This window comes from Arachis hypogaea, chromosome 1 (assembly GCF_003086295.3).
Source record: "Arachis hypogaea cultivar Tifrunner chromosome 1, arahy.Tifrunner.gnm2.J5K5, whole genome shotgun sequence".
Lineage (NCBI taxonomy): Eukaryota > Viridiplantae > Streptophyta > Magnoliopsida > Fabales > Fabaceae > Arachis > Arachis hypogaea.
Genome location: NC_092036.1, coordinates 83,905,828 through 83,916,889, shown reverse-complemented (window position 1 = coordinate 83,916,889; position 11,062 = coordinate 83,905,828). Strand labels below are relative to the sequence as shown.

Genomic DNA, 11,062 nt, shown 5'->3' with positions numbered 1-11,062 from the left:
TGATGAGTTTGTTCTGATAAGTAATTTTTGTCAAGGGATGCAACATCAAGATAAGCTTCTCCTAGATGCCGCGAGTGGGGGATCATTGACCAAAAACAAGACCACAACAGAGGCATGGGAAGTTATATCAGACCTACCTGACTTAACTCAACACTCCCGGGCAAGGACTCCACATCCAAAAGCATTGAGTGAAGTTTCTCCTTCCGGAGATGCTATTCTGACTAAGACCCTCGGTAAAATGACGATCTTGTTGCGTCAAATCACCCAAAGTCAATAAATACCTCAAGCTTTGATAAATGCTCCACCTCAACCTCCTAGGATTGAAGGACCACCAAGGATATGTGGTGTTTGTGCTTGTACTAATTGATGAGCAGATAATTTATACGCTTTTTGGCATTGTTTTCATAATTTTTAGTATGTTTTAGTTACTTTTTAGAATATTTTTATTAGTTTTTATGCAAAAATCACATTTCTGGACTTTACTATGAGTTTATGTGATTTTCTGTGATTTCAGGTATTTTTGGCTGAAATTGAGGGACCTGAGCAAAAATCTGATATAGAGGCTGAGAAAGGACTGAAGATGATGTTGGATTCTGACCTCCCAGCACTCGAAGTGGATTTTTTGGAGCTACAGATACCTAATTGGCGGGCTCTCAATTGCGTTGGAAAGTAGACATCTTGGACTTTCCAGCAATGTATAATAGTCCATACTTTGACCGAGATTTGATGGCCCAAACTGGTGTCCAAACGCCCACCAGAGACCCAATTCTAGCGTAAAACGCCAAAACTGGCACAAAAGCTGGAGTTAAACGCCAAAACTGGCACCAAAACTGGCGTTTAAACTCCAAGAAGAGCCTATGCACGTGAAAGCTTCAATGCTCAGTCCAAACACACACCAAGTGGGCCCCGGAAGTGGATTTCTGCACTATCTACACTTAGTTACTCACTTTCTATAAACCTAGTTTACTAGTTTAGTATAAATAACACTTTTTACTATTGTATTCATATCTTTAGATCATTTTTGAGACTATTTTTGGATCACTTTTGATCTCTTGATCATGTTTTAGGGGCTGGCCATTCGGCCATGCCTGGACCTTTATCACTTATGTATTTTCAACGGTGGAGTTTCTACACCTCATAGATTAAGGTGTGGAGCTCTGCTGTTCCTCATCAATTAATGCAAAGTTCTATTGTTTTTCTATTCAATTCACGCTTATTCTTGTTCTAAGATATTCTTGTTCTTGATGATTGTCTTTGTTTGATCTTGTGATTTTCTTGTTTTGTGTCTTTTCATATTTTTCATATGCATTTTCGAATTTTTAGAGTCAAATGTTTAAAAATTTCTAAGTTTGGTGTCCTGTATGCATTTCTTTTCTTAAAAATTTTTCCAAAATAAGTTCTTGATGTTCATCATAATCTTCAAAGTGTTTTTGGTGTTCATCTTGACATTCAAAGTGTTCTTGCATGCATTATTGGTTTTGATCTTAAATTTTCATGTTTTGAGTCATTTTTGTGTTTTTCTCTCTCCTCATTAAAAATTCAAAAATAAAAAAATAACTTTCCCTTATTTCTCTCATAAATTTCGAAATTTTGGATTGACTCAATCAAAATTAAAAAAAAAATTAGTTGTTTCTTATGAGTCAAGTCAAATTTTCAATTTAAAAATCCTATCTTTTCAAAACCTGTTCAAAAATTAAATCTTTTTCATTTTTATTTCATGTTGTTCGAAAATTTTAAATTTGATTTTCAAAATCTTTTTCTTAATTTCAAACTCATATTTTCGATTACTTTACTAACAATTAATGTTTTGATTCAAAAATTTCAAGTTTGTTACTTTCTTGTTAAGAAAGGTTCAATCTTTAAATTCTAGAATTATATCTTTTAGTTTCTTGTTAGTCAAGTAATCAACTTTAATTTCAAAAATAAAATTTTTTAATTTCCTTTTCAAATCTTTTTTTAAAATAAATTTTCAATCATTTCTTTTTCAAAATTCAATTTCAAAATCTTTTCTAACTTCCTATCTTTTCAAATTTGATTTTCAAATCTTTTTCAGTTAACTACTTGACTTTTTGTTTGATTTTAAAAATTTACTATTTCTTATCTTTTTTCAAAACCACCTAACTACTTTTCTCTCTCTCTAATTTTCGAAAACCATTAACCACTTTTTCAAAAATCTTTTTAATTAAATAATTGTTTTAAACTCTAATTTTATTTTATTCCTTCCTTAATTTTCGAATACTAACTAATATTTAAAAATAAAAACAAAAATGTTTTTTTCTTTTATTTAATATTCGAATTCCCTCTCTCTCGTCTCTTTCTATTTATTTATTTATTTACTAACACTTCTCTCCTTCTTAAAATTCGAACCCTCTCTCCCTCTCTGTGTTCGAATTCTCTTTATTTTCTCTCCACCTCGTTCTTCTCTTCTTCTCTTCTTCTACTCACATAAAGGAATCTCTATACTATGACATAGAGGATTCCTCTTCTTTTCTGTTCTCTTCTTTTTCACATGAGCAGGAACAAGGATAAGGATATTCTTGTTGAAGCCGATCCTGAACCTGAAAGGACTCTGAAGAGGAAGCTAAGAGAAGCTAAAGCACAACTCTCTGGAGAGGACCTGATAGAAATTTTCAAAAAAGAATAAGACAAGGCAACCAAAAATAATAACAACAATGCAAGGAAGATGCATGGTGACTATGCTGCACCAACTTCCAACTTCTATGGAAGAAGTATCTCAATTCCTGCCATTGGAGAAAACAACTTTGAGCTTAAGCCTCAATTAGTTTCTCTAATGCAGTAGAACTGCAAGTTTCATGGACTTCCATTAGAAGATCCTCATTAGTTTTTATCTGAATTCTTGCAGATCTGTGATACTGTTAAGACCAATGGGGTTGATCTCGAGGTCTACAAACTTATGATTTTCCCCTTTACTGTGAGAGACAGAGCTAGAACATAGTTGGGCTCACAACCTAGAGAAAGCCTGAACTCTTGGGACAAGCTGGTCAATGCTTTCTTGACCAAATTCTTTCCACATCAAAAGATGAGTAAGCTCAGAGTGGATGTCCAAACCTTCAGACAGAAGGAAGGTGAATCCCTCTATGAAGCTTGGGAAAGATTAAAGCAATTAACCAAAAGGTGTCCTTCTGACATGTTTCCAGAATGGAGTATCATATGTATATTCTATGATGGTCTGTCTGAGTTATCCAAGATGTCATTGGACCACTCTGCTGGTGGATTTCTTCATCTGAAAATGCCTGCAGAAGCCCAGGAACTCATTAAAATTGTTGCAAATAACCAGTTCATGTACACTTCTGAGAGAAATCCTGTGAATAATGGGGTGACTCAGAAGAAAAGATTTCTTGAGATTGACACTTTGAATGCCATATTGGCTCAAAAACAAAATATTGACTTAGCAAGTCAATATGATTTCTCAGAGTCTGACTGAATTGCAAGCTAAAGATGCCTCCTCTGAAGGAGAAGCTTATGACCCTGAGAATCCTGCAATGGAAGAGATGAATTACATGGGAGAATCCTATGGAAACACCTATAATCCTTCATGGAGGAATCATCCAAATTTCTCATGGAAGAATCAACATAAGCCTCAACAAGGCTTCAATAACAATAATGGTGGGAGAAACAGGTTTGGCAATAGCAAGCCTTTCCCATCATCTTCTCAGCAACAGACAGAGAATACTGAGTAGAGCCTCTCTAGCTTAGCAAACATAGTCTCTGATCTATCTAAGACCACCCTCAGTTTCATGACTGAGGCACGGTCCTCCATAAGAAATTTGGAGGCACAAGTGGGTCAGCTGAGTAAAAGAATTACTGAAACTCCTCCTAGTACTCTCCCAAGCAATACAAAAGAGAATCCAAAAAGAAAGTGCAAGGCCATTAATACAAGCAAAATGGGCGAACCTATAGAAGAGGGGAAGGACGTGATTCACATTAAGGAAGACCTCATGGGACGTCCACTAGACTACAAGGAGTCCCCTATTGAGGAACCACAAGAATCTGAGGATCATCTAGAGACAATAGAGATTCCACTGAACCTACTATTACCATTCATGAGCTTTGGCAAATATTCTTCCTCTGAAGAGGACGAAAATGTTACCGAAGAGCAAGTTGCTCAATATCTATGAGCAATCATGAAGCTGAATGCCAAATTATTTGGTAATGAGACTAGGGAGGATGAACCTCTATTGCTCATCAATGAACTAAGTGCATTGGTTCAGCTGAAGTTACCTCAAAAGAAAGAGGATCCCGGAAGGTTCTTAATACCTTGCACCACAGGCACCATGACCTTTGAAAAGGCTTTGTGTAACCTAGGATCAAGTATCAACCTTGTGCCACTCTCTATAATGGAGAAACTAGGGATCTTTGAGGTACAAGCTATAAGAATCTCACTAGATATAGCAGACAAATCAAAGAAATAGGCTTATAGACTTGTAGAGGATGTCTTGGTAAAGGTTGAAGACCTTTACATCCCTGCTGATTTCATAATCCTAGACACTTGAATGGATGAGGATGAATCCATCATCCTTGGAAGACCATTCCTAGCCACAGTAAAGGCTGTGATTGATATAGACAGAGGAGAGCTAGTCCTTCAGGTGAATGAGGACTACCTTGTGTTTAAGGCGCAAAGATCTTCTTCTGTAAACATGGGAAAGAAGCATGAAAAGCTTCATTCAATTCTCTCCATGTAGAGTCAAGCAAAGCCCCCACATTCAAACTCTAAGATTGGTGTTGAGAGGCCACAATCATGCTTTGAGCACCTATGAAGCTCTGTAAGAGCTTCCTGTCAAGCTATTGACATTAAAGAAGCGCTTATTGGGAGGTAACCCAATTTTATTTATCTATATTATTTACTCTTTCATTTTATTTTCCATTGTTATTTTATATTTTCTTTAGGATGATGATCATGTGGAGTCACAAAACAACTGCAAAAATTCAAGCAAAATTAAAAATAGCATCAAAAATAGCACACCCTGGAGGAAGAGATTACTGGCGTTTAAACGCCAGTAAAGATACCAAAATGGGCATTTAACGCGCAACCTGGCACCATTCTGGACGTTAAACGCCGGAACTGACAGGCAAACTGGTGTTTAAATGCCAGTAAAGGTAGAAAAATGGGCATTTAAATGCCCATCCTAGCACCATTCTGGGCATTTAAACGCCAAAACTGGCAGGCAGACTGGCGTTTAAACGCCAGAAAAGGGCAGCAGATTGGCGTTTAACGCCAGAAAAAGGCATCATCCCGGTGTTTAAACGCCAAGAATAGCACATAGAGGGCGTTTAACGCCAGAAAGGTGCATGGATGAAAAATCCTTGACACCTCAGGATCTGTGGACCCCACAAGATCCCTACCTACCCCGCCTCACTCTCTCTCCTCTTCACACTTCTCCATAACACTCTACCCAAACCACCACTCACCTATCAAATCTTACCCTCTTCCCTATATTCTCTTCACCACTCACATCCATTCCTTAATTCCCATAAACTCATCATACAAACCACCTACCCCCACCCAGTCAAACTCAAACCATTTCCCTTCCAAACCCAACCCTTCTCACACGAACCAACTCCCTCTCTTACACTATAAATACCCATCCTTCCTCCTTCATTTTCACACATCATATACACTTCACCCCCTTGGCTGAACCCTCTCAAGCCTCCATCTCCCACTTCTCTTCTTCTTCAACTCTCTTCTTTCTTCTCTTACTCAAGGATGAGCAAACATTTTAAGTTTGGTGTTGGAAAAAGCATTGCTTTTTATTTTCAATAACCATTAATGGCACATAAGGCTGGAGAAACCTCTAGAAAGAGGAAGGGGAAGACAATTGCTTCCACGTCCGAGTCATGGGAGATGGAAGGGTTCATCTCAAAGGTCCATCAAGACCACTTCTATGAAGTTGTGGCCAAGAAGAAGGTGATCCCCGAGGTCTTGATAAATGAATTTTTGACGGTATAGAAAATATCAAGTAATCAATCGTAGTATAGTCTAAACCGACGCAAACTCCATCATCAAACAAATCTACAATCTATAACCGAGAGCATTAGTCTCCCGAGTCGTCCTCCCTTGGAATTGCCAAAATGTGCATCTTATTGATTAGAAAGATTTGTTAAGGTTCTTTGAAAGTTTTAGCAATGTAGTAGGAAACAAGTAATCAATCATTAAAGGCCTTGGCCTAGGGTTGGCAATTGAATGCATATCCTTATAGTTCTTTCAATGAAGATAACAATTAGGCCATGCCTCATTTAGTTATCCCCTAGATATAGAGGAAAGTCAAATGAAGGTGGTCAACTTGAGTCACAAGTCCTAGCTTCACCTCATGGGAATCTAGCTTTAGTGCACTCCAAGTCAACTAGCAATCCCTAATTCCAAATCAACAATTGACATAACTATTCAACTTCTTCTAATGATCCAACCCTATGCCAAGTGAGAATTTTCTACTCCATAACTAGTGTTGACATTTTATCAAACATGTGATGAGCAAGAAAGAAAGTCATAGTAAAATGAGAAGAAAAGTAGAATTAAAGGTATTGCAACATAAAGAATCAACAACAATTGTCAAAGAGCAACAATGAGGATCAAAATCTCAAAGTATTAATGAAATCCAAAATCATAAAGTTGAATCCTAGATCTAAGGGGATTTAGCAATTACAACTACAACTTGAAATTGGAGAAGGAAATCTATTACATGAACAAAGTAAAGTGAGAATTGCAATGGATCTCACCAAAGTGTGGGTGAAAATTCAGAATTTTGATGAAGAAGAACCCTAGTAAAAGCTTGAGATCTCTCTCTCCTCTCCCAAGAGTGTAACTGACTATCCCTCAAAATATCTAAAAACTAGAAAAATGAACTAAGTGTCCTTGACCCTTGCCCCCTGGTCTTCTTAAACTTTTCCCGCCAATATACTCCCCAAAAATTAGGATCTCCAACCAACTCCACGCCTGAGTCACGTGACCTCTTAAGAAAAATCATATTCGAACATCGGCACGTACGCGCAAGGTACGCGCGCGCGCCATGGATGCATTTTGGAATGTACGCGGAGGCGTGACGTACGCATGCGCGCCCAAGAAGATCATGGCTTAGCCGCTACGCAAGCCGACTCGTGTCTTGACTTTTGGCTTCGGCTTCTAGTTGTTCTATCCACGCGGACATGTCAAGTGCGCGCACGCGCCCATGCCGAGATTTCCAAGGCTTGATTCTCTTGCTCCCTTCCTTTGCTCCCATCTTCCTTCTCTCTTCCGGTCCATTCCTGCCCTATATTCTGGAACCACTTAACACACGGGTCACGGCATCGAATGGCATCGAGAGAGGATTAGAAATGTATCTATTTTAGTGCAAAATAAGCATGTTTTCATCCATGGTGCAAAACTAGGAAAGGAATGCAAATCCTTGTATTTTCATACAGAAAGTGTGTGGAATCATTGATAAAACCCCTGAAATCAGCACAAGATAAACCCTCAAAATGGGGTTTGTCAACCTCCCCACACTTAGATTCTAGCATGTCCTCATGCTTGGAGAATTGTAAAAGAAACATAGAAGACCGAGGAATCACAAAAGTATAAGACTCATGAAGTACAACCTACTTATATGAATGCAACTATGACTAGTGCTAATTCCTACTTGGTCAGGAACAAATCAACCTTCTCATGATAAATGCGAGCATATGGGACACAATGGTGGTCAAGGTATGGGAATTGCCAATTTCTAAGCATCAAATGCGGTATATGCGCCCTTACATGAGGAATGCTCGTGAGAGCCGGGAATCAAGGAATTGAGCATCGAACCCTCACCGGAAGTGTTTACACTCTAACCGCTCGGTGTTTGGGGTTGATTCACTCAATTCTCCCCTAATCATGCTTTCCAAGATTTGTTTTTCTTCTAACAATCGACATCTACTTCATGCATGCATACAACTATCATGAGGTCTTTTCTTCGGTTGTAATGGGGTTGGGGTCAAGGTATGATGCATATATGGTTAAGTGAGCTTGAAATTTGAATCTTTGATAAGCTTAAACTTCCCACCTAACCTATGACATTCTATACTATTTCAAAGCTAGCCTAACTACCCATTTTGCACTCTTTCACATACTCATGTATCCCTTTTCGTTTCACAACACTCATGCATTGATTTTATTGAGCTACACTTTTCTTTGGGGCATTCTGTCCCCTTTTTTTTTCCTTTTTTTTTCTTCTTCTCTTTTTTTTTTCTTTTTCTGTTTTTTTTCCTTTTGTTTTTCTCATTTTTTTTCTATATACAAGAGCATCAATGCATAAGGTTTTACATTTGATCAATACATGAGTATGTACCCAATTCCCAATAATTTCAATAAAATACAAAACTACCTTTTTATTCACCCAATGTCCCAAGATTTCCACACTTGAATGATACTCACACACACTAGCCTAAGCTAATCAAAGATCCAAATTAAGGACTTGTATTGTTTTTCGCTTTAGGCTTGTAATGTGCTAAAATAAGAACGAAGTAGGTTAATCGTAGGCTCAAATTGGCTAACAAAGGAATATAAAAGGTAAGGCTATTTGGGTAAGTGAGTTAAATGAAATGATGGCCTCAATCATGTAAATGCATGAATGCACAAAATAGTGGACATAAAGAATCAAACAAATCAAAGATCACATCATTGAGAGGGAATAATACACACAAGAAGGAGAATAAGTGGTTATGAGATGTAACCACGCAATTAGGCTCAAAACTCACTAGCTTGTGTTCTTAACTCAAAATCCATGTTCCAAAATGTAGTTCTTCATGCAATTTTGGCATCAAAGTATTTTAAAATTGGCAATGCCACGGTTTTCCTAAGAAAGAGTTTCATTGTTCCAACCAAGTAGACTTATCATGCAACCTATCCTAATTATAATGGAGTTCAAGGAGCAAGAATTTATTTGAGTGTTACCTACGGAGATCGGTCGGTCGACCTCCCCACACTTAAAACTTAGCACGGTCCTCCGTGCTATAGGTAAGGCGCAGTGGGTGGTCGAGTCCTGAGTGGCCAGCATCTCCAATGTCATCGTCATCCCCGCTTGAAGTTGCGGTGGATGTGGAAATGTCTGGCTCCTCCATAGGTGGTGTGACTACGCTCAGAAGTTTCTTCACATGAGCATATCGGCGTTGGTTACGCCTCTCGTAACGGTCCAATTTCTTGTGAAGGTCTTCAAGCCGTTGGGTGGCTGACTTTTGTGGTGTAGATGATGTGGTAGTGTTGCTTGTCGGTGTGGGTAATCCAAAGTCCTTGGTGAGTTCCGGGGGCTTGAGGCATCTCTTGGTCGGAATGACATCACCTTCGACCGAAATCGAGGTTCTCCTATCTTTAGCCTCTCTGTTGATGCCGGCCCTTGCAACCAATTCTGTCACCAAGACGGGAAATGGTAGGTTTCCTTTGGCATGAATGCGCCCCATGGATTGGCAAATGGCATGCGAAATGTCGACCGGTTTCTCGGTTAAGATGCACCATATCAATAAGGCAAGCTCGGCAGTAATGGATGACCCATGGGTGCTCGGGAGCACGTAGTGAGCTAAAATTTGGGCCCATGCCGTAGCTTCATGAGTGAGGTAACGGGCATCCAAACCTTTTGGTCGTCGCTTTATGGTCCCCCGAATCCAACATGCGTCGGGTATAGCGATTATGCGGAGGATAGCGCTCCAATCGAACGCACGGTCATCACATGCTGTCAAGACTTCTTGGTAAGCGTCATAGTGACTTGTCAATGGCTCAATCCCAAGGACCTCTCGGATGGTGTTCACTGTGATGGACACTGGCTTCCGGCGCACAAATACTGATGTAAGAAGGGGTGAGTGGTAGTTGGAATAGAATTCCACCACCCATGAGAGATTAGCCTCCTTCGGTTGTCTCAAGAGGAACCTCCATTGTCTCCGGTCAATGTGTGGCATCACAATCGGATGGAGATGAGCCGGTAGGACTAGAAGGGGCTCCGGGTGGTAGTTCCTTTCGATCATTCTTGAGTAAACAAGTTCGCAGTAGCGGTTGGGGAACTTGTTCGAATCTCTTGGAGGGTTGTCCTTTTCGAGAACATCAACGGGGCTCTTAGTCTTTTTTTAAGAGCGGCTTGGCCGTTGGCTCTTGGTGCGCTTTAGTTGAGGCCGGCTTCTTTGGAGCCTTCCCTTTATCCTTTTTGATGACCATCCTGTAATAGCAAAGAAGGGGAATAACATCAAACCCAAAGAAGCGTAAATATGCAATGAAAGGTTATGCCATATAGTTTAGGAATCAATATTACATGACAGCTGCAACATGTAGTAAGATAACGTGTGAAGAGCAAGGCAATTCATTTGCATGTGGTACAAGGGTAATAGAGGCATGCAAGTAAGAAGCATGAGAAGCATATACCCTTAAATATCTAAAATGGGAAGCAAGGTGAGAAAAAAATGAGTGAATGGATTAGGGAATGTGGGGATGTACGCAAAAGTGACTAGTGGAGAGGCAATGTGGTTAAAATTTGCTCAAAACTCAAGTATGCCTTTCGTCGAACACTTGGCGTGCATCCTTTGTGTAGTATGGGATTAGAAGAAGGTGAAAGTAATGTAACATTCCACAATCCATTATCAATGACTACAGTGCACAGTGATAGCAAGAGAAAACAAGCAACATATCTCATCTACCAATGCAAGAGAAGTTGAGACCCAAATGCCTATGAAGAGTTAAATGGAGAAAGAGGAAAGAAAAGAAGAACAAAGACATTCTGGAGGAATAACTAAAAGAAGGGATGAGGGAAGGAAAGAGGCTACTTAAAAGAAAGTGAAACCAAATGATTAAAAAGAGAAAAGAGATAGGTGGAATGAGAGGGTACCTTGGTATAGTACCTTGGAAGATGGAGGAGGATATGGAAGAAGAAGTTGTAGAGTGGTGTGATGTTGGGGCCACCGGCGGTAGGTGGTTGGCTGGAAGAAAAGATGGTGGTGAGTGGATGGGTACTAGAGAGAATGAGAAGAAAAGGGTAAGAGGAGAAAAAATGAAGGGGCAAGTAGGCTCCCTTCTTAAGTTGGCGTCGATCACCTGCGCGTACGCGCATAGTGC

At 39.5% G+C, this 11,062-nt stretch overlaps 1 non-coding gene across 1 annotated transcript; it reads right to left on the bottom strand.

Moving 5' to 3' along the window:
* Nucleotides 1-3,046: 3,046 nt before the first annotated feature.
* On the bottom strand, nucleotides 3,047-3,150 carry LOC112711757 (small nucleolar RNA R71). Its single transcript, XR_003157594.1, has one exon. It is a non-coding gene; the product is annotated as a small nucleolar RNA R71 (small nucleolar RNA).
* Nucleotides 3,151-11,062: the final 7,912 nt, after the last annotated feature.